The sequence below is a fragment of the Triturus cristatus genome, chromosome 5_1, assembly GCF_964204655.1.
Source record: "Triturus cristatus chromosome 5_1, aTriCri1.1, whole genome shotgun sequence".
NCBI classification, from domain to species: domain Eukaryota; kingdom Metazoa; phylum Chordata; class Amphibia; order Caudata; family Salamandridae; genus Triturus; species Triturus cristatus.
Genome location: NC_140587.1, coordinates 198116848 through 198140667, shown reverse-complemented (window position 1 = coordinate 198140667; position 23820 = coordinate 198116848). Strand labels below are relative to the sequence as shown.

General features: G+C 44.8%; 1 protein-coding gene across 2 annotated transcripts in view; it reads right to left on the bottom strand.

The window, feature by feature from the left end:
* Nucleotides 1–23820, bottom strand: part of TSNARE1 (t-SNARE domain containing 1) — a 1167042-nt gene that overhangs the window by 736821 nt on the left and 406401 nt on the right. The window lies entirely within an intron of this gene.

Here is a 23820-nt window from a genome sequence, read left to right as displayed (position 1 = left end):
TCTTTCACTGAGCTGGCGTTGGTGCGATAAGCGTCAGGAGCGTGACTCGAGGTGGCAGCCATTTTCTTTTCGCTCTCTCAGTTCAGCCAGTTTCTTCAGTTTTGACGCCGGTCCGTGAAGAACTACACAGTAAGAATTAAAGATTTTTGGACAATAGTACCTATCCCTACAAGGGAAAAGAACTTCAGTGACATGCGAGAGACTCATTTTCAGCAGATATTGAAGAATTCGTAACGTTCGAGGGTACGGAGTTGCAGTACAAGAATCCAACATGCTGGCTCTTCTTACTCAAGACGACTTTTATGTCATTTATCTTAGGATTAGTAGAGGACAGAGAGCACAACGTTTTTTTTCCTTGATGCACAGGTGTTCGGGTATCAGATCGGATACCAGCGAGGTGGACAGGGTGTGTGATTGTCAATGGGGGTACAAGTCTGAACTTTAATGAGAGTGTTGGTAGAGTGTCCTATTCGAAGAGCTACTTTGAGAATAAGCACTACTTTGCAAGTTACATGCAGAACGCAGCCTCTCTTCCTTTCTTCTTAGCTTCCCCTAGTGACCTACAATAGCTTAGCAAAGGTGGAAAAGGTCCTTCGCCATTTTGCCAGGGGGTGTGCAATGTCACAGAGTGCAAAATATCACTTTTGTTACATTGTTTGGGTCCTGAGGACAAGAAGTATTTGAAAAGTTGCTAGATCTGTCCAATGAGGATTGTGAATGGGTTGAATGAATACGAGATATGTCTTAAAAAGCTAGATTTGTGTTATCTACCCAAATTAAGCACCATAATAGAAAGGAACAATTTTGGGAGAAGAATGCAACGTGTGTGGGAATCTGCTGAAGAATACATTTCAGAGTTGAGGAAACTAGCTCCAAAGTTACATGTTGAAGCAACAGTTGAGGAGAAATTGCAAGATCAATTTATACTTGGGTGTATTCTTGATAAAGCGAGAGATACCATGTGGTTAAAAGACAATCCCCCATCAAATAAGGTCTTGACAATGGCAAAAATGACGAAGCACTCGCAAGTATGTATGGAAGTGATTTGTAAAAACATGCAGGGGGATGAAACAAGGACAACATACAAGTCATAAAAAGTGGTGCGAGAATAAATTCAGGGAGTAACTCTATGCCTAAACAAGAGGTGAAAGACATGAAGGGGTTGAAGAAATTCAAAGGCAAATGCTAAAGGTGTGGAAATGAGGGTTTATTACAAGGAATGCCCTGGGTGGAAGGACACTTCACGTCCCGTTGCAAAACTATAAAAGGTAAGAAGAAAGGGAGAGAAGTAGCAGTGACAAGTTTGTGTTGCAAGTGCAAGAAGGCTCTAATGATTTTCTCTATGAAATAGTAAAAATAAATAGACGTCCGGTCAATATGTTATTGGGCTCTGCTGCAAAGATAACTTCGATACCCAATTATTTTCTTTCAGAGAACCTTAAAATGCTAATTGACTTGAAGAAACCCAGATATAAAACCTAAAGGGTATGGAGGAAGACCAATCGCTTGAGAGGTGGACTAGGGATCTGATAGAGTGGGCTAACTCGGAATTAGTTCGGATGAAAAAAGTCAGGAGGGATGACAAACTTGAGGAAGACGCAAGGGCTTGGTACCTCATGATTATAGATCGAACCAAAGAAAAAGACCCTTCAGAGAAGGGGGTGGTCTCATTACACTCCACTCAGGAAAGGAATGCTACGTCGACGAGAACATAGGTCCCCCTGAGACAGATAACAGCTTAGATGAGCGAGGTACGCAATAGGATAGATGGCTTTCCAGGCCCCAGATGAAAATACCAACCCATGACCGTGGGGTTGGGGGGGCAAGTTCACAGTTATTGTTATTCACGGTTGGAAATGTGATAATGACATATGCGATTTGTGTGATACTGATCGCACTTAAGAAAATAAATGACAAATAGTCTATGTTAAGTGATCATAGATCCTTGTTGACTGTAAACAAGAACACTGTATCTGTTGTAATATGCTTGTTTCGAAATGACAACAAAAATATATTTTTTTTAAAGTTGTTGGGCTTTTTTATTTTTAGACACCATTGAATTGAAAGATAGGATATTTCCAGGTAAGATTTATGTATCACATAGAGGGGATTCTTTAATTAGCTGGTTCCACCACAGAGAATTAGCAGTATATCTAGAATCCAATGAATCTCCATCAGAAAAAAGAAAAGATAGGGAAACGGTGGTGGCCAGTGTAGACAAAGAAACAAAGTATACAAATATTTACAGAGATCTGTAAGAAAGATTTAGGATGTTTGAAAAATTATGTTCATCAAATACCATCAAGACCTGGGTCTAAACCTAAAGTATGCAAAGTGAGAGGAGCACCCATTGTGGTAAAAGAGGCTATAAAAACCAGCTACAGAGACTAGAGAGTGATAGGATAATACAAGAGGTAGAGGGCACAGAATAGTTGTGTCCAGTTGTGATGGCAAGAAAGGAGAACGGTGACATGAGGTTGTGTGTAGACCTGAGAGGACTTAATAAGGCCGTGGTGGTTGACCATTATCGTCTATCAAATACTACGCAGATGCTATACAGTCTCAATGGTGCAAGGATTTTCTCCCCGCTAGACCCAACATATGCGTACCATGAGATTGTTCTGCATTCTTAGTCGCAGGATCTCACGTAGTTCGCAACCCCGTTTGATACTTTTAAACTACTTCACTTGCCGTTTGGCTCAACTTCAGCTGCAAACGTTTTTCAAAGAGCCATGGAACATGTGTTGGGAGAAGTAAATGGTAAAAAAACAACGTTTCGTTCTATGGTAACATGTGCCTGATAAATGCATGCAGATAGTGTTGAAAAGGCTCTATGAGAGTGGATTAAAATTAAAACACAAGAAACGCATGTTTGGGGGGTGTCAGAGATTGAGTATCTAGGGCACATGATTTAAGGAGAGGAAATTCGGCCTAAAGAAGATCAACTGTAGAGATGCCAAGACCATCAAACAAATCAGAATTAGTAAAATTTCTAGGGACAGCTGAATATTACAACAAGTTTAACCCTAATTTTGCAGAGAGGTGGAGTGCGCATGTGAAGGTTACGAAAGAAAAGGAAGGAATGTCAATGGTCAAAGGCACGCCAGGTAGCGTTTTAAGGAGTAAAAAAACAGCATGAAAGGGGCTTCCAACTAATACAGTTTTGAACCAGGAGCAAAAGCCAGTCTATGGACTGACGCCAGTGGTTTGTGGTTTTGGCCACAGTGCAGTACTAGAACAGGTGATTGAGTCAACAACATAATTCTCATCTCCAGAGGTTTACAGGAAGCTGAAATCAATTACTCCGTGATCGAAAAGGAGGCGCTTGCAGTTTATTGGGCAGCAAGAAAACTCAAAAAGTTTGTCTGGGGATAGTCCCTGTGAGGTGAAGACTGACCACAAGCCCATGGTAGAGTTCTATGGCAAAAAAGGGATGGACACCATGTCCAATAGAATTAGAAGACAGGTAGTAGCGCTACAGGTATTTGAAGTGTCATACTTACCAGGGGTGATGAACACAGTAGCTGACTGTTGTTCAAGGCTATTTGTGAGGTTTGACAAGAAGTATGAACATGATGCGAATGAAGATAAATTTGGGGGTGACAATGTGAACGTCAGTGTTGTCTCTGGTGGCATTGTACAAGAGGCAGAATGGAGGCACTAACAAGAGGTGGATGAGAAATTACGGGTTGTGAAAGACAAGTTGAAGGATGGGTGGCGGACCAAAGATAAGGCCAATAGTAGTATTAAAGGATACTGGACTGTCAAAGACGAACTCTCAATGGAGAGTGGATGAACCATGAGATGCAATAGGCTTGTACCTCCTCTCAACGTCGGGTTGAGATTGCATGACAGCACCGATGAAGGAAATTCAGGAATTTGAAAGACTAAGAGGAAAAAAAAGAGAAAGCTACTGGTGGCCTGGCATGGGTCTCATGAATGAAAGAGTAGTAAGAGAGTGCATAGAATGCAAACAGAGTGACAACATTTTGAGATGCTGAACCCAACCCATGGTTATTAGGGAGAGAGCATCTGGTCCCTGAGTTGAAATGGATCTGGACATATTTGGACCGTTTAGGATTTCCAGTATATTATAACAAGCATGGATAGGTACTGTAGATGGCCAGAGGTCAAGATAGTGAACTCAGCAGGGACCAAAGTAATCAGATTTTCGGGAGTACTTGTTTGGAAGTGAACACTTTTCTGAGTCCCTCCTCAGACAATGGTGTACAACTCACTTTCGAAACAATTGAAATTATTTTATGGGAAAGAGGTATAAAGTGCAAAATTACGTCTGTATATCACCCAGAAGCCAATGGAATGAGTGAGAACTTGAGCAAAATTATTAAAGACAGTATTCAACATTCTTTAGTTAATACGCTTGTTAGAAATTGGGTTTCTGGTTGGCGGAGGTGTGCACCTTGTCCAAGCAGAAACCATAATACTAGTCAGGGTAAGTGTAGCACACACTAAAGGTTTACCTTTTCTCACCCTCTGGTAGCTTGGCACCGAACAGTCAGGCTAAACTAAAGAGGCAATTTGTAAAGTATTTGTGTACACACACATACAGTAACACAGTGAGAACACTACAAATTGACTCCACACCAGTTTAGAAACATAGCCAATACCTCTCTAAGCAAAATAAGACCAAAACAACAACAATCAAACATACACAAGTCAAGTTATGAATTTTGCAAGACTAAGTAAAACTGTATTGCTTAGAAATTAACAGCTCCATCTGGGGCTATCCGGTAACACTTGACCAGGACAAATCCAAAAGTTTAGTCCAACCGCAAAGGAGCGCCGACCAGATGCAAAAGTCACGCAGACCCGCTGACAGTACCTTGGATGCGTCTGAAATTGAAGATAATGCAAGCCCTAGAGGAGGTGAGGCACTGCAAATGCAGGTGATGAGTATGTTCCTGAAGGCAATGCAAGGTCGTTAGAGCTCTGACGCTTGGGAACAACGCAGTGCACAGAGGATTTGATGCGTCGTTTGCTGGTGTGAGGCATCAGTTCCTGAAGGCGATGCGGTGTCGATCATGCGTCGATATCAACAGCGTGATACGTCCATTCCAAGGCATCCATGTTGAACCGCTGGACTGAAGACGCTACATCGGTTGGAAGACAAGCAGGGACAGGAGTGCATCATAGTTGAAACTGTACGTCACAGACTACAGTGAGGCGGTGTTCAAAACTCACTCAGTGGCAGTACTTTGGAGGCGATGCGGCAAAGTCGGGGATGCGTTTTAAGTCGAGGGTGATGCGTCATGCACTCGGCGAAAGGGGACCACAGCTTAGGTGCAGGCAGTAGCAATGTGTTGATTTTGCAGGGATGCACCAGTTCCAAAAAAAAAAGCTTTGGAGTCGATGCATTTGTTTCTTGGTTACAGCACCAAAACTCACTTCCAAGGGCCCATGACTGGATTTGGCACCACTTGGCGGAGCAGGACTCACAGCAGACAAGCCCAGGTGGTGGTAGCAAGATTCAGGTGAAGTCTTTGTTGTTCCGGAGACTGCCGCAACAGGAGACAAGCCCTTGGAGAACCTTTAGGTACAGGATGTAGAGAGTAAAGTCCAGTCCTCTCACTACGAGGCAAGAAGAAGCAGGCCAACACAGCAAAGCAAGCAGCAAGGTGTCAGTTCCTCCTGGCAGCACAAAAGGTCTTCTTCCTGGCAGATTGTCTTCAGTCCAGAAGTGTTCTAAGTATATGGTCTCAGAGGTCCAGTACTTATACCCGTTTTAGCCATTGAAGTGGGGAGACTTCAAAGAAAGGTCTTTATAGTGCACAAGACCCTGCTCCCTGTCTGGCCCTGGCTCTAGAGACATTACAGGGGGTATGTAGCTCTTTGTTTGGGGACAGGCATAGTCCTCTCCAGGTGCACAGGCACAACCCTATTCAGGTGCAAGTGCCTGCTCCTCCCACCACTCTAGCTCAGGTCTCATCAGCCTGGTGCGGTGACATCAGGATATGCAGTGCACACCTCAGCTCCATTTGTGTGCGATTGTCTAGAGTGAATTCACAAAGCCCAGCTGTCATCCAACCCAGGGACTGGCAGAGACACAGAATGGTTAAAATGCCAACTTTCTAAAAGTGGCATTTTCAGACCTGCAATTTAAAAAGCAACTTTACTAAAAGATGTGTTTTTAAATTGTGAGTCCAGAGACACCAACCCCCCCTTCCTAACGTTTCCCTATTGGAAGTTACACATAAAGTGTTACAAGGTAACTCCAATGCTAACATTTAGGAGAGTTAGGCCTTGCTGCAGTGAAAAACGAATTTTTCAATATTTCACTACCACGTAAAACACCAAAGTACATGTCCTACCTTTTAAATACACTGCACCCTGTGCATGGAGCTACCTAGGGCCTACCTCAGGGGTGACTTATTTGTCCTATAAGGGAATGTTTGGACCTGGCAAGTAGGTGAAATTGCAGCTTAAAACTGAATACAGGCTCTGCAGTGGCAGGCCTAAGACAGGTTTGAAGGGCTACTCTTGTGGGTGGCACAATCAGTGCTGCAGGCCCACTAGTAGAGTTTGATTTACAGGCCCTGAGCACATTAAGTGCACCGGACTAGGGACTTACCAGTAAATCAAATATGCAAATCAAGCCACGTACACTTTAGCCTTGGTCAGCAGTGGTAGAGTGCACAGAGGCCTAAAACCAACAGAAACGAAGTTCAGCACACAGTCAAAAACAGGTGGTCAGAAGCAAAAATAAAGGGGAAACCACGCCAAAAGATGCCAGGTCTTACAAAGCTAGATTGGTTGACTGGTCACAAAAAACAAGTGTATGTCTAAAGGATGACACCACACTTGTCAACCAGTGTTACTCTTTTCCCTTTGTTTAAGAAGAGATCTCCCAAGAATCACGTACGGCCCACCTGGGTGAACAAGATGAAAATGTTAGGTGTAAGTGAAGTATCTAAGATTAAGGAGTGTTGGGAAGACAAAGAAACAGAAGTAATAAAGAAAAGGAAGGAGAATTTTGACAGAAGGATGAGGGTAAAGAAAACAAAAGTGTGTATTGGGGATTGGGTGAAGATTAAGAATCCAATGATAGGGAGCCCAACTGACAAGTTTAGTCAGCCAATAAAGGTCCTAAAATTGTACGGAATGTGGTAAAAACTACCGACCATCGCATTTGGAATTTGGGACGTTTTGAGGGGTGGGAATGGTGCAAGAATGAGAATGATGGTGACAAGGACACTTGTGCACTGGAGGAAGATACTCAACAGCAGAGGAGAACGAGTACGAGAGTAATAAAGAAACCAAGTCGACTGAAGGATTATGTGTAATTACGGCTGCATGTGAAAAGCAGCTTTTTAACAGATATTAACTGGTTTTTTTTTACCTCCAATACTGTCATTTATGACCATACAATTGTTCAACTTGCATTTGAGAGACTTCAGCACATTCCTGTATGATAGTAGGTATCTTTTGGTGAAATGCAGTATTGTATTGGGAGGGAGGAGTATGGTATCCTAGATCAAGGCATGCAACAGGCAATAGCATCACTACTTGTTCTGAAACACCTTGATGTTGCTATGTACATTGGAACGTATGCATTTGGATGCGGAGTGCTGTTGAGCATTGAGAGAGGAGCTGCCATTACTGGTAGATGAGGCTTGTATTCTGTGCTTAATAAACTTCTATTTGGTTATGAACTTGAGTGCGAAAACACTTATTAGTAGGTCATACAGATTTATATGATCTACTTATGAGTGCTTTTCCATTGGTCTGTCAGTGTATCATTCACGTTGTTGTCTTGTGTGTACATAAAGAAAAACAAATGTCATCCCTCATGAAATAATGTCAGTGACAATGGATTTACAACGAAGGCAATTCTCGGGCGGCTAACCAATCCACACATTTCTATTTGCTTGCCGTGCAAAGGATTTGCAAACGCACACAAAACGGGTTCAACAAGTGAGCCAAACTTCACCTGAAGCTATCACATATGTGGAGCAATCCGCATGGCAAATACCTCTGCGCCTGGATTCCTAGTGTATTTTTGTGTTGCTGTGCCACAACACCTGCCCTTAGGCACAGTTCGTGTAGCCTTGTTATGACTAGTGGTGGGCTGTGAACTCCACTTTGCCAGCAGAGTTTGCAGAGTTTTGCCAACTCCACGCTCTGCTGGGAGCACAGAGTTAGACAAAAAAATCCTATTCAGCCATGTGGTGGAGTTTGCTCCCGCTGCACACCCCTTCACAGCCTCGAAGCTCTCAGGTAAACATTTATACAATTCAAGTCAATAGCAATTAGTAAATACAATGTTTACACTAATTCGCAATGAGAGCGACTGTAGATTCAAAGCTCACCCCGCAGGACAGCACAGTCCCATTTCAACCACCACATGTGGCATCTGCCCTCAGACGCAATGATTGGCAGTGAACATGGAAAACCTTTACCTAGTCTCCAGCCATGGAATGCAACCAAGCTAAATTGCCCCTGTTGTGCCCCTAAGTGGCCTTGGTGTGGATCTTTGCCTGGGCCATTCTGCCTGGTGTCTAGTACGATGCAATGGATGAGCTCAGCCACCTGGCAGCCAAAGTGAAGGGAAGATATACACACAAAATAACATGGCAGCGACCCAGCTATCGTGCGCTTTCCGGTCAGGCCCGGACTGGCCGTAGCGGGCACCGGGCAATCCCCCGGTGCGCCGCACGGGTGGGGGCCGGTTTTGTTACAGGGCCGAACGGCCCTGTAACAAAATCGGCCGAAAACCGGCCCTGCCAAAGAGTTCGGCGGCACCCCCAAGCCCCGGGGGGCCGGCCGAGCACTTTGCCAGGGCCGTTTTTGGTTCCCAGTCCGGCCCTGTTTCCGGTACTTTCTCCCCCTCCTGCACTACCCCGGCTGCTCCTGGAAGAGACGAATGCTGACAGATGAAACATTTCCTAAGAAGGACAGAGGCTTTGCCCTCCCCTCACCCTCCTGCTGTGGCATGCACAGCCTGGAGAACGGAGATTCTATTACAGGACCGGTGGCTTCGGAATATGCTTCCTCTTTCTATTTATTGCCATTCACAGCAGCCAATGAAAACTTTTTATTGTATAAATGAACTACATTTCCCATGATGCATATTTTGCACATCAAATCCTGAAAGACCCTTTGGAGCCACCATAACCGGAAATCCTCCTCTTTCTTTGCTGCTCACGCAGAAAGTTAAGTGATCAATGATTTAGTTCACTATTATGCTTTATAAGGCCTAAATAATGCATGTGTTGCAATCTTGATGGCTTGATGTGTTTTTCTTGTCAACGCGTGCATCGCGCTGTGCTAATTATATTCACTTAATTGTTTCAGCCCTTATTATGAGCGATCCCGCTGTGTGTTTATTTTCTTGGAGCGCGACTCGCGCTGTGTGCTATAATTGAAGCGCAACTAACGCTGGGTGTATTCTGCACTCCTTCAGGCTAGCGCGATCACTGCGCTACGGTTTGCCTCGGGCGCTCCGACGATCACGCTGAGAGGCGCTCATTGTATTCTGACTGCGGACATCCCGAAGGTGAAAAATCGTGCTTTTTTCGAGGCTCTGGGGTACCGCGCTGCCATCAGCAGTGCCCAGCGCCCACAACTGACGCTACCGGCCCCACCTAATAGCCAGTGCGTTTGTTCTTGGAGAGCATTGTAGATTCGATGTGCGTAGCCCAATTGGGCTATTTTCTAGTAGGATTGGGCTACGCACATCGTTTCTTCCCCGGAATTGTTCCGAAGCTCATTAGCTTGGCAAAAGTTACACTGGAGAGACCCTGCTTAAGCCTGAGGGGGCTGCAAGAAATATATGGCCTTGGAGTGAGCACAAACTCCTTAGAACTTGTCTCTTGGCTTTCCCTACGCCCTTTGGACTGTAAGAACTCATACAGCTTTGCTGAGGAGCTAGGTACTCTTATTTATCTGTTTTGTGGGTTGGCTCCCCCTGCTACTCCTGTACCCTATCCATTTGTGTTTAATTCTACCTAACAATGGATGAGTGGGTCAGTTATGAGGATGATAACTTATATGAGGAAGAAGTGTCTACACCTTCCTTGGAGGATAATATTGTGGAAGCCCTAGATGCTACCGTCCAGGAGTCTGTCAATAAGGCCGTTGAAAAAGCAGTCCCGGGGACTGTGCAGCAGGTACTGGCTGCTGCATTGAAGCCGATAACTAAACAGCTAGAGCACTTTGCCAAACGTCACAGCTTTACTTACCCAGTTGAACCAGATAAGGACACCACAGTCAGTGGGCAGCAGTCCAAGCCTTGGCCCCATGCTGACACGCTCTATACTTTGCCTCCTGCCGGCAAGACCAAACGTCCTGACACTGATACGGACACTGGCACCGATACCACAGGGACTGACACCCCTGATGAGGCTTCCCCGAAAAAGAAAACTAGGAAGACTAAACACGTGGAGCAGGAACTATCCCAGACTATGCCAACTCCATTCACCTTCAACCTGGCAGACATAGTCCATCCTAGGTCTTCGGACTGGGCTCCCGTGCCTGAAGTCGCAGCGTACTTGCATGACAACCTCCGGCGGAGTTTTGACAAAGAGGTACACAATAGATTGCGTTCTGAATGCCCTAGACCTGATTTTCCGGACAAGGTTGCGGAGACCCCGGACCCCTCAAGAAGTTCGCCAAGGACCAAAGAAAGGTATTGATCGGGCCTGGCGGGGTTGTCAGGGCAAACTCCTGGACATGGCAGGCCCTCTCGTTAAGATTCTAGAAATGGCCCTGGAGGCGCAAAACTCGGGCACTGCGGTGGACCCGGATGTACTTGCAGGGTGGACCCAGCGGGCCATATGCCTACTTGACAATGCGAATTGCGCCCTATCTACAGAAACACGCAAGTCGCTCCTTATGCGAATGGACTCCAACCTCACTGAATTGGTGGCAACGCTTTGTCAAGGATGACTCCAAGTACGTGGGCTCGTTCACCATGCTGGATAAGGCCCAGTCTGGCATCAAGCGAGTCTTTCAGGCTGGCCTTTTTCGAAGGGCCGGGCAAGGCAAAGGATGCTCGCCAGGCCGTCAAGTTCTCCCAAGGTCCTCAACAAGTAGACTACGGAAGGGGCCGCGGAGAGTGGGATTCCACTCGCGGAGGAACCTTCTATCCGACCAGACAACGCTTCAACCAGAGGCGTTTCCACAGAGGTGGCCAACTCCGTTACTTGATTCTGTTACATTGGGCACGTATGCTGGACCTCTGACAAAAGCCCTACCCTTTTGTCTCCCTTTTTGATAAACAATGTGGAGGCTTCCAAGCCCCAGACTCTGCATGTACGTGCCCCCGACAGTTTTCTAATACCATTGGGGGGTCGCACTCAGTTTTTCTATCACAATTGGTATCGAATTTCTCAAGATGCGTGGATTTTGCAGACGATTCAAGAGTTCCACTTATCTATCAGACTCCCTATCAGGACAAAAGACCCAGTCAGCTTTCTTTTTCCCAACTAGAATGCGTTTTTATCGATTCCGAACTAGAATAATTGCTGCAGAAACACGCGATAGCGTATTGCAACGAGGGCCCTCGCGGCTTCTGCAGCAATATATTCTTAGTGCAGAAGAAGGGCGGAGGTCACAGGTTAGTTTTGAATTTGAAGGAGTTCAATCAGTTTATGACTTACAAGCACTTCAAGATAGAGGGCATCCATCTCTTGGCGAATCTTCTCAAAGAAGGAGACTGGATGGTTCGGCTGGACCTGAAGGACGCCTATCTGTCAATACCTATCTTTCCTCCTCATCGCCGTTTCCTCCAATTCATGATTCGAATATTTGGTCCTTCCTTTCGGGCTCTCTTCAGCACCTTGGTGCTTCACCAAGGTGATGAAACCTGTAATAGCTCACCTACGAGAGCAAGGTGTTCGCATGATAGTTTATTTAGACAACATACTCATCATGGCACAATCTCCAGCACCAGCTGTTCAACACTTACAACTGACCATAGCTACTTTGCAAAATCTAAGGCTCGTGATCAACGAAGCCATATCAGCTCTGGCTCCCTCTCAAACTATGGACTTTCTAGGGTTCGTCATAGATTCTCGGTCGACACAATTGAGTCTTCCCCGCTCCAAACTGAAAATCATCAGGAAGGAGCTCACTGCGTTGTTATCCAAACCGTCTCACTCCGAGTACTTGCCAGGATCGTGATTCTTCTGGCCTCATCCAATCAAGCAATCTTTCCGGGCCCTCTCCATTATCGGGCCATTCAAAGGTTAAAAGATACGGCATCTTCAAAAAGGTCTGTCTTTCACGGACGTTGTTCCCATCTCTCAGGAGGCAAGGGAAGAGATACAGTGGTGGTTAAGTCACGTAGAGGCGTGGAATGACAGGGCCATTTACGGCTCTCAACCAGAGGTAGTTCTAGAATCCGACGCCAGCAGCTGGGGCTGGGGTGCGCGTTGCGGAGGTATCTCTACAGGCGGGCGATGGTCCCTGCGCAAACTATCTTCACATCAACTGTCTGGAACTCTTAGCGGGATAGTTTGCGATACGGACTATCTCCCAGACGTCTCTCATGTTGCATCCTTCTTCGGATGGACAACATCTCGGCGGTACGGTACATCAACAACCTGGGAGGCACGAGGTCCCATCTGCTTGCGGAAATAGCGAAGGATTTTTGGCACTACTGTCTGAATCATCAGATAACGGTAATTGCCGAGTATATCCCGAGGCAATCGAACATTGTAGCATAGTGGAACTCCCGGCATCTCAGGGATTACAGCGATTGGCAACTCCAACCCCAGATAGTCCAATGGTTGCAAGCGATCTGGGGCAGTTGCGAGATCGACCTATGTCCGTTCAGACTGAATCGGCAAATGGAGAAGTTCTTCAGCTGGAGATCGGATCCGTTAGCTCTGGCGACGGATGCGTTTTCACAGGACTGGTCCAAGGGACTGAATTATGACTTTCCCCCGTTCATATTAATTCCCAGGGTGGCCACCCAGGTGTCTCGTCACCTAGCAGAGGTGATTTTGGTGACACCCTTGTGGAAGTCGCAGCCTTGGTTCCCAATATTATTGGAGATGAGCTGCGACTGTCCCAGGATGATCCCATCATTCTCGACGACACTCCAGGGCCCTCAGGGAGAAATTCACCCGATTATGTTAGCGGGCCAGTTGTCTCTGATGGCCTGGAGACTTTCAGGCAAAGATGGCAACTGGCAGGACTTTCGGACACAGCTGCGTCCTTCATCAAGCAAGCCTGCGCCGCTTCTACCAGGAAACGCTATTCTTCAGCCTGGAAAGGCTGGGTTTGTTGGTGCGTGGAACAACACGTGGATCCCGTGGGGGTGGAGTTACCCCATGTTGTAAATTTCCTGCCTGAAAAGGCATCAAAGGGTTTGACGTATCGTTCATTTAACAATTTTCGCTCAGCCATTTCAGCAGGCCATTCTCAGGTGGACGGCAAACCAATAAGTATGCATCCAGTAATTTGCAAATTATTAAAAGGTATTAGGGTAGCGAATCCTCCTAAATCCAAGTATTCCTCTCTGTGGGATGTTTCTCTAGTTCTTTCCTTATTTGACAAATGGCCTCATAACGACATGTTGACCTGGAAACAAATAATCGTGTAAGTTAGCTATGCTTTTATGCTTATCTGCCTGTCGGCATTCCTCTGATGTCAAAGCTCTGGACCTTACAGGTAGAGTATTTACTCCGGAAGGAGTTTCCTTTAACATTACAGCCAGAACAAAAACTTTGTCAAGAAGTGTTTAGTATCATGCTTTCCCTGGTAATGCAAAACTATGTGCGCTTCAATGTCTAAAAGCTTATGAACAATGTACAAGATCTATACGACCTGATAGTGTGGTTCAATTGTTAATTGCTCTGCAAAAGCCTTATAAACCAGTCTCTGTGGCTACTATAGCCAGATGGCTAAAGGATATCATGAAGGAGGCGGGGATTGATACCCAGGTGTACGGTGCGCATTCTGTGTATGGAGCTATGGCCTCCAAGACCTTTATGTTGGGTTCCACTGTCTAAGATATCATGCGATCTGCTGATTGGTCCTCTGAATCAACTTTTAAACAGTTTTATTATGAACCGGTGGGTGATATAGCTTCAGTTGTGTTTGATAAGCGTTAAATTAGCATAATCCGAAGCCTCCGGTCCTGTAATAAATTAGCTAGCATTCGCGCCAAGAATTTTCAATTCTATTAAGGACACAGAGACTAAGATTATCCCACCCAGTTATATTACAAGAAATGCAATGTTTACCCACCCGTATGCATTTATATTCTGTCTAAGCAGAAGTTGCAGGTTTTTTCCTGTGTTTCATAACTTCCAGGTTCTGAGAAGAAGATGGATTAAGAGTACTTCTGGTTAAGAAGACGTCACTTTCCAGTTGGTTCGGTTCTTCCACGTTGGAGGATGTTTTGGACTTAAGTTATTGGACTTTTACTGTTCTAGCAAAGAAAGAGGAGGATTTCCGGTTATGGTGGCTTTTATAGGGTCTTTCAGGATGTGATGTGCAAAATATGCATCATGGAAAATGTAGTTTATTTACACAATAAAACGTTTATTGGCTGCTGTGAGTGGCAATAAATAGAAAGAGAAAGCATAATCCTCGCCTCCGTGTCCTTAATAGAATTGAAAATTCTTAGCGCGAATGCTAGCTAATTTTTTATTCCTAACAGAATTGAACCCTTAGTTCCTCTGTGGGATCAGCTCAGTCACGTGATACCAACTGGGCCTGCCGAGGAAATTTAAAAGTGCAGCGCTCCGCTCTGACCACTACGTACAGGCCCAGTTCTTATCACATGACTGAGCTGCTCCCACAGAGCATGCCTGGAGATCTGGTGCTGCAAAAACCGTGGTTTACAGCCTCGAAGCTTCCAAACAGGCTTTTGCCCGACCCCCTTGGCCTTTTGGACATACATGGAGCTCGCTTTGTCAGGACAGGGAAGGTCAGTATTAGTGGCCAATGATATTTTAATTAGGGCGGAGCGGAACTTTGCAGAATGCCATGGTGTTTTTATGCAACTCTGCGGAATTTCACGTAGTGCCACTCTGCGAACTCCACCCATCCTTAGTCATGACACAGAGGCAAGGGTACAAGGGAGAGCCAGACAATCGCACCAAGGGGTGGCGGCTGCTATGCCTACCTGACATGCATAGACTTATAAGTTAACCTGCCGCTAGGTGTCCACCTGAAACACTGCAGGCCTGCTTCAGTGTTAAAAACATAAATGCTAAAACATAAATGCTAAAACATCTTCAAGCCACAGCTTCCCAAAATGCACCCACAGAGGAACACTTATGACACTGGCTTTTTGTGCCTTCATAGGCTGCTAGAAAAAGCTTTCACGCACTTTGCGAGGCAAGAATCAACCTCTGCAAAGCTTACTGTTAAATATATAAGAAGGATCTAGGCAAAGTGCAGTCAATACAGCATACAAGCGACGTGCAAAGGTAAAATGCTTCGCATTAATAAATTTAATTAGTAGTACTAACCAACAATTCTTCAACACCAAATCACTCGCGAAATCAAATAAAAGCACTGGCATGTGCATAATTTCTCTGCATTTCTACAGTACTACAGAGAAATAAAATGCACTCTACGTTAGTAATTGATCTTAAATTTAGCCCCTCCTACCAGAGCACAATCAAAAGCTGTGCACCACTGCTCCGACCAGCATCTTCGTACTGGTCTCAAAAATGCTATATTGTGAGCGCTATGTATATCGGAAGCAAAACAGTTTATTCGGAAAAAAATCACAAAACAAATGAAATATAAATCCCACAACGCAGCAACATAAAAGTTCCCTCAGCACTCGATATAAAATTAGGTAACATCAATTCCTACCACTAGGACACTTTCAAGGATAAAACTATAATTCTACAAGAAAAACAAACAAACAAACTGTAATTGCATTTATATAGCATTTACTACCTTGACGAGGCGTTAAAGCGCTTTACGCCGGGCAGCACGCTGCTCCAGGACCCAAGGTTGATGGTCAGTTCAGTATTACCGGTTACTCTTTGTTATTTATTTGGATTAGTCTTGTGCACTTAAAGTAAACCATCCCATGCAGCCATTTAATTTTTTTTGATAGTGGATTAAAGTATCCGAGATTGGTCGCAATCATTAGTCGGGGCGTGAGCTCAAACACATGGTTGCTGGGATTAACACAGGCGTTAGTGAAGGTAAGGTATTGTTAGGTTGCATAGGTACAACTTTCAGCTTAGGGAGGCGAGATTGTGATCTTGTAAATGAGTTGTGGGAAATTTGCAGAGAGAATAGTCAAAGGTGCATGTGTTAAGAGTATGTTGTGCTCAGACAGAGGAGACATGCAGAGGATGGGAGGGAAGGAGACGGACATTTGAAAGAGAAGGGAAAAAAAGGAGATGCGACAAACCAAAGTTTTAATTAAAGAACAGTCTCTAGATTCTGGATTTAAGGAATGTAGTGAAACTCTGAGACATCATGCAGTTGGTGGATGCAAGAATATAGAAACAATATTTAGGTGTGAAGATTGTGTTATATTGGAAATTTGAGTAAGTACTAGAAACGGGTAAACCATCTCTCCATTGTGAGGCTACAGCTAGACCACCGATCCAGCGAGGTCAGTTGATCAGCTCAAGAGTTGAAAGTGAAAAATAATGGCTGGATGCTAAAAGTGTCTATAATAGAACTCCCAACCTAATATTCTTGTGAAATTTACAACTTTTTCGCTGCTCCCCCTATTGATATCTGACCAGAGCCATCTAGGCTACTATAAAAGTGCATTTCTGAATTTCAAAATAATCAAACTTTTACTAAGAAATTGATACTTTCCTTCGAAAAATAGTAGGTAGATGTCCTCATAAAAAAAAGTGGACCACATTTTTGTTTGTAGGTTTCGATTTTTGGAGTGGGGATACTGCCTAATGTACATACGAGGTGCATTTTAATGTTATTACTATAATAAAATATAACTAATGAGACACGCATTTGGAGCATTTTGAGGAGATGAGGCCTACAGGCCCCAGAAAGCCCTACAACCTAGAAGGGTGCAGGTTTGCCGGTCAGACCCAACTTTAGGAGAGTATTCAGGCCCGATAACTAATCCTCTTTCAGTAGCTGATTTCAGCTTTTTCGCATTAAATCGATACTAATGAGGTGAAACCTTTGCCTGGTTATTGTTAACAAAATAACGAAGTATAACTGCCACATAATTGTAAAGGCCGATGTTTGTGATCAGTCTGTATTGTGACCCACAACACACATGCATTAAACCAGCCATCTGCAACCACCACACACCGCCTCTACCGCTCCCTCATCGCAAGGACCTCAGCAACATTCCAAATCTCCAGCACAGCACGAGGTACAGCACGAGCTGTTTCGAAATACAACCATATTGTATGTCATATATTTTGTCTTTTTTTCTGCTGCAAAGCTTAGCCAACACTGACCCGTTGGGTCCTTGATTCCAGGAGCTGCGGTTATGAATAGGTGTGTGGCGCGAGTGCATGACTTGCACGGTGCAGGGAGCATTCATTTCAGGTTCCCTTTGTGGCAACGCTAAATGCTGGAGAGTTTTACACAAACCTGCCCAGATCTCAACAGGCCTTGATACCTACACTTTGACATTCCTTCCCCTCCCCATTATCTTGCTGAGGAGAGCTGCATGGTCCTGTGTGAATTTGCTCTATACAGGTTGCCTGCAGTGCTCCTGGCAGTGTCCAAGCTACACTTTTCTCTTCCTCCTTGATCTCCATTCAGAAAGGATTTCTTCTGATATCCATGCATATCTAGGCTGCCTGTACTCAGGAATGGCTAGAGCTGACAAGCAGATCTTGCTACAACTGTGCAGCATTTGATTGGATCTTAAATGTCACAAGAGAGCCCTTTTGTCGGCGCTGAAGATACCTGCTTGCAGGAAGTAGAAACCACAACCATCCGCATTGGTTGGAGGCCACAGGATGGTTTGTCGCTTGCATATTGATTTGTACCCCTTTGTTCCTGAGCACAGCAATGCCACAGGAAACGTGGTGTATGCCCCCAGCTCCATCTCCAGGCCTGAAGAAGTTGTAAAGGTAGCAAAGTGAAACTGTACTAGTTTTAGAGTTGCAAACCATGTTAAAAGCTGTTGCACATGTATGGAGACATCTGCTTTGTCCTGCAATTATGGCTGGTCCCCGCCACTGGAATCAGTGTCACTGGATCTGGGTGCACCCTCGAAGCAGGAAAATACAAACACAACCGACTAGTTTTAAATAAAATCACCTACAGTGTGATTCTCTCATATATGGGAAATTAAACCAACTTTAGTCTGCTAACATCTTCAATTCGCGTAAACTGTAATGAATGTCACCCCGCTCCCCTTTTGAGTCCTCTTGCATCGCCAACAACCGGGTGAGCCCTTCTGACTATTTTGGAAGGTGATGCAAAGGGATAGGTATCTGCAGCCCCATTAAAGAGGTATTCAACCCACCAGTCTAGTGAAAAACACAGATACAATTTACCCAAGAACATTAGGGACCGGAGCGAGTGGTCACTGAATTTCATCAAGTGAGAAAATGACCTTGGGTCTTGTGCTGTTGATTGTCGGGTCTTCAATCTGCACTCTAGGGCTGTGGGTTCCGTATTTGCAAGTGCATTGTAAAAACACTGCCCATGGACTTAACGTTATAGGAAGAGCTAGCGCTTAGCATGTAGGCCCTATAATAACATTTGGACTCTTTCTGGCTATGACAGGGCAGAGATTTTTTTCTCGATTCTTCACCTTTTGTGCTGTATTTTGCTCTCTGTGTAGTCAAACACTTATCGATTTACAAAAGTACGCAGTGCCCGGACGTTCGGTTAGTAAGGTGTATTGAGGGTCTTCAACTGCATTCTGTGTTTCCAGCCCACTCCACCGCCTTGAGCAAGCCTTTGGCTGCTCTCCTCTGCTACCCTGGGAGTGTCCACTGCAGCAGAGGAGTTCAAGGAAATCCAGCTCGGGGTCCAATGCTATTGCAGTGCCAGGACACCAGTGCTGAAGGACTCCAGTTGCAACCATTGGATCCCTGCAACCCCAGATGAAGCCAATACCTCTGGAACTAAGTCTCCCAGTGCTGCTCTGCATCGCAGAGTATTTGACCTCTAGTGCTCTGGTTAAATACACATGTGTCATGTCTTCGCGTGGAAAGGGGAGCAATGGACTCTGGCAGAGGGACAGATTACCCAAGGTGAAAGCAAGTCGTGACTTTTGGCCAGAATTCAGCCAGAATCCTTGGCACAACCTGTCTGCGAAAAAGGTGTTGGATGACGGTTGTGCTGAAAGTGCCTTGAGTTCACTCGTGTGACGAGCTCAGGCAGTCCCAATGAGAAAAGACCGTCTTCAATGTCAGGAGACACAGCAAGCAACTATGCATTTACCCAAAGGACTTGCACATGCGAAACATCAAGATCAACTTAAGCTCCCACTCTTGCATCACAAACAGCTTGGGAGGGAACAAGTGTCAAACCTTTAAGAAAGTTCATCACAGCAGATGATTTAAACAAGGACGGTTGGTCAGGTAAATGTAGATAGGCCAAAAGAGGCAACAAGTAACCTTAAATAGTGAGCATTGCAAAGCCTTGCTGGGCCAAAGATAAAACTAACAAAAGGATGTCAAACAGAATCGCCTATAAGGAACCAGTCTTATGAGGCACCCACCAGGCTACAAATCTGTTTCCACACTTTGCATAAATGAATTTCTTGGAAGGGCACCCGCTGGCAAGAATGCCACTCACCACTTCAGACCGCAGATCAAGCACAGTCCATTGTCGCTGTTCAATATCCACTCATGTAGGTGTAGATTGTGCAGATTCAGGAGGAGGACCCTGCCCTGTTGCAGCAACAGAAGATCCCTGCAAGGACGCGCTCATGCCCAAGCGTTCATAATACCACACTACCCTCTCCCAATCCGAAGCCATTAGGATAACTTGGGCCCAGTTCTTGATCTTTTTCCAAACTTGGGGCAGGAGATGAAATGGAAGGAAGACACACAGGACCCCTTGATCCATTCCATCCAGAATTAATCTCCTAACGAGTGTTCTTGCAGAAACTCTAAGGCACAAACGTTTTCACCTTGTGTCCTCTCAACAGTAGCAAAGAAATATAGCCAGGGTTCTCCCAACTGTTTGAAGGTGCCCTGCACCAACTAGGAATACAGACACCACGCGTGACCGGTTGGATGCTGCCTGCTCAAGTCGTCCGCTTTGGCATTCAGTCACCCTGCCAGGTGGTTCGCGATCAGGAAATATCTCTGGACTACAGCCAACTCGAGAGGCGCAGAGCCTTGTGAACCCCCCACTCTGCCTGCTTCTTTCAAAACCATGCAGAGGAGGTGTTGTCCATGTGAACCTGCAGCTGCATCCTTGATGGATGACAGGATGGTCTTTAGACCCAGTAGATTGATATGGTGGCGGGTGTCCGTCAGAGACCAGAGTCTCCTGATGTCCACATCCCCCAGGTGACCACCCACCCTGACCAGCAGGAAAGCATCCTTCACCATAGTCAGCTCTGGGTGGGAAAGGGAGTGGGGCCGGCCGCTGGACCAATTACATACCAATTCCATCACCTGGGAGGAAATTATGGATCTTGCCCCCCCACTGGATAGGCATACACTATCAAGTGCGAAGTAAGATGGTTTGGTAGCAGAGAAAGAGGAATGAGAGAACTAATGCCTCTGCTAGCCAGTACGCTGCCTGCCAGACCCACGTCCACAGCTTCGAAACGACAGGGGTGACTGCTGTACTCGTAGTGGAGACTGTCTACCTATATGTCAGTCCTCTAGAATAGCCTCTGAACAGTTTGAATTGGTATATAATTTGCGCTTGGCATGAGGTCAACAGGTCCAAGTAATGCACAATAGCTTTCATGCATTATAGCTTTGCTTTCCTTAAAGTGCTCCAACACAGTCTGCCTTCTCAATGAAAAGGTGTGATCCATCAACTGGCATGAGGGAGACCTGTACATCGCCGGAATGCATCCATGCATGTCAACAGGGTACAACATTAGTACGGACTGCCTCCTCCCACCCCCCGCACAATTTATAGTATCTAGACTTGTGCAGATAACATTTGGCTGTGTTCTGTCCATCATGAATTGTCTGGGCTAAAGTGCCCCAACATCTTCTAGGACTGCCGGTGAGATCTCGCTGACCATGTACCACAGGGCACGTGTATAGTGACCTCGTAAACAAATAGCACATTGAGTTGGTAATTCGATTAATACATAAGGCAAAGGCGCAGCAGGCACCAAGGGAAGAGATATGTATTAGGAGGGGTGCGAGGGAATGGAATGGAATTGGTGCATGGCCAAACACTGTTCACCACCAGAGAGATGTATCTGCTGCATCTCAATCTGTGTCAGTTCACTTTATTTTTCCAAATACACAGGCCAGCATCAACCATCAGCCACTGGCAACATATTTTTTTAAAAAATATGACCAAACAAACAATGCGTCTAATTAGAACAACACGCAAAGATTAGTGATTTTTTTATTAAGGGGTCAACTTGTTGCAATCCACATATATACGTAAGCCTATACTTTTACTAAAAATAGGCACAATGAAAGCATACAGTTGAGTGTTCATTAACAAACCTGACACCTGTTGTGTTCTTGTCATAGTCTATAAGACATCTACAGTATGACAGACATCACTTAAGCTTATGTAGTTACCCCTTTTGACATGGGTTGTTGTAAAGACTCGGCTCCTAATTCAGATGATCACCAGACTCAACCTTAGGGACAGAAGAAACCATGACAACATGGAGAAGAGCATATATGGGGTAATATGACCGAATTGGAACACATACAAAGCTAGGCTGATGTCCCTATGGTGAATTAAGGCATTTGCAGGTCACATTCCAGGCAGACTCAAAAACTTGAAGTGGAATTAGACAATTTTGGCTAGTCTTTAAAGTGAGAAACAAAGGTTTCCACCATAACGGTCTTCAAACTTGAGAATAACTATACATAGAGGGAGAGGGTAATGTAAGCTAACGCAAACAAAAACAAACATTTACCCCAACAAGCTCTATTGATACAGAACTTAAATGAAGTACACAAACACACTGGGCCTTTCTCAGTTATTTAGGATTTTTGTGCATTTATGTTTTTGTGCATTATTAACTACGTACAAAATGTGGGTTTACGCTCAATTACACATGTGCACACCGATATAGTACTTTTGTTGTTAAAACACATCTCCTATGTGTGAAAGTGGTTGCCTGATCTTTGTTACCTCGGCCTCAATTTGAGCCTGATTGAAACATTATTCAAATTAGATGTCTTCTCCCAGCACATCTGGCTGTCCATTATTTCTGCAGAATACAGTCAAGCACAGTCATGTTTGTTTATTTCCATTGACATTCCTTTTTCTGTTCTCTAGCTTGGCACAAAACTAACTAATGCCAATGTTCTTGCGCTAGCTAACTGCACTCTATTCATTTCAAATAGCTTGCTGCTGTTCATATATCTCCTTTGTTCTACCAATTCCGGATAACATTAGCATAGAGTGGGCAGAATCAATATTCATGTGCTAATGCGATATGACGCTTCATAAAGCTGTGTTCTGATTTGCTGAGAACGTAGGGGGTTTGATCGCACCACAATGATTCTGCAGCTTTACTGATCTAATCTGCAAAAATACTGTAGACAACCCCTTGATTTTGGGAGGGAGCCAGGAGACTTTCCGATTCTAGGATGCTTTTCGGTTCTCTTATGATTTTGCTACCCACTTGGGATGGTGAATCATTTCTGATTTTGCCCTTCTCCCTAATGCTGTACTTGCTGAGAGCCTTATGGCAATTACTCTATACCGCATCTTTTGAATTTTGTAATAAAACCATGACATGTATTCCGCTGATCTAGAGTGCAGTACTGATTGGCCCCTTTACTCAACTGATTGTATTTTTGATGTGTTGGGAGGTGCCTTACCTCGGGGACACCTTTCATAGTGAAACTAACACCGATTCATCGAAATGTGGGTGTTCTGTTGAGGGAAAGTTTTGAGGTGTCAAAAACTTTAGGGTATCCTCTCGCCCACACGGTCAAGGATGCACCAAAGTCCAGATGAGGAGAACAATGCGACTGCCTGTTATAGCAAACATCTCAAGGAGAACCATACAAGGGGCTCTGCCAATAAATGAAGACAGCTCGGATCAGCTGAAGCGAATCGCTTGCATTCTGCAGTCTACGCTCCGGACTTTGCAGTTTTCTATTCATCCTTCTTTCTTTTTTACAGTGGGGAGGGCTGGGTTGAGGTGAATGTGAGCTTGGAAAGCCGATCCGAAGCAAACCTGGCAGTTACAGATGATTGGAGCAGAAACAAACCCACCCGTGGTTTGCACTGCAAGTCCTTTGTTAGGGGAAAATAAAATGTTTGGCTAATTCATACTCTGAAAGCACAGAATTGACTTAAGCAATGGCCCCTTGTCAGCATCATTGCAATGCAGGTGAGCGAGCAAATAGCAGTGCAGCGATGCTAATTTAATTTGATATCCATGGAACAACCAAATAAGCTACATAGAGAAATCATCCAATATTTGTAACAAAAATAAAATACTTCTGTTTTTCGGATTCTGGACCTTAAACGCATGGTTAATAACCAGCTGCTGTGTTTACAATGAGGCTGTGCCATTGAAGAGGGTGTCCCAGGGTGCGGCTCTCAACTGGCCATTTAGGAAATAAACATCTCTCTTAGATATGCATTAGGGGCACTTAAGTGTTTATGCCTCAATCCGGCAATATATGCAGGATGAACAAAAAAACGAAAAGAAAATATGTATTAAAAACCAAAGAACTGCCACAATGTGACAATTACAGCAAAGAATCCCCAAGAGATGGCCGAATGGATTTACAATAAACATAT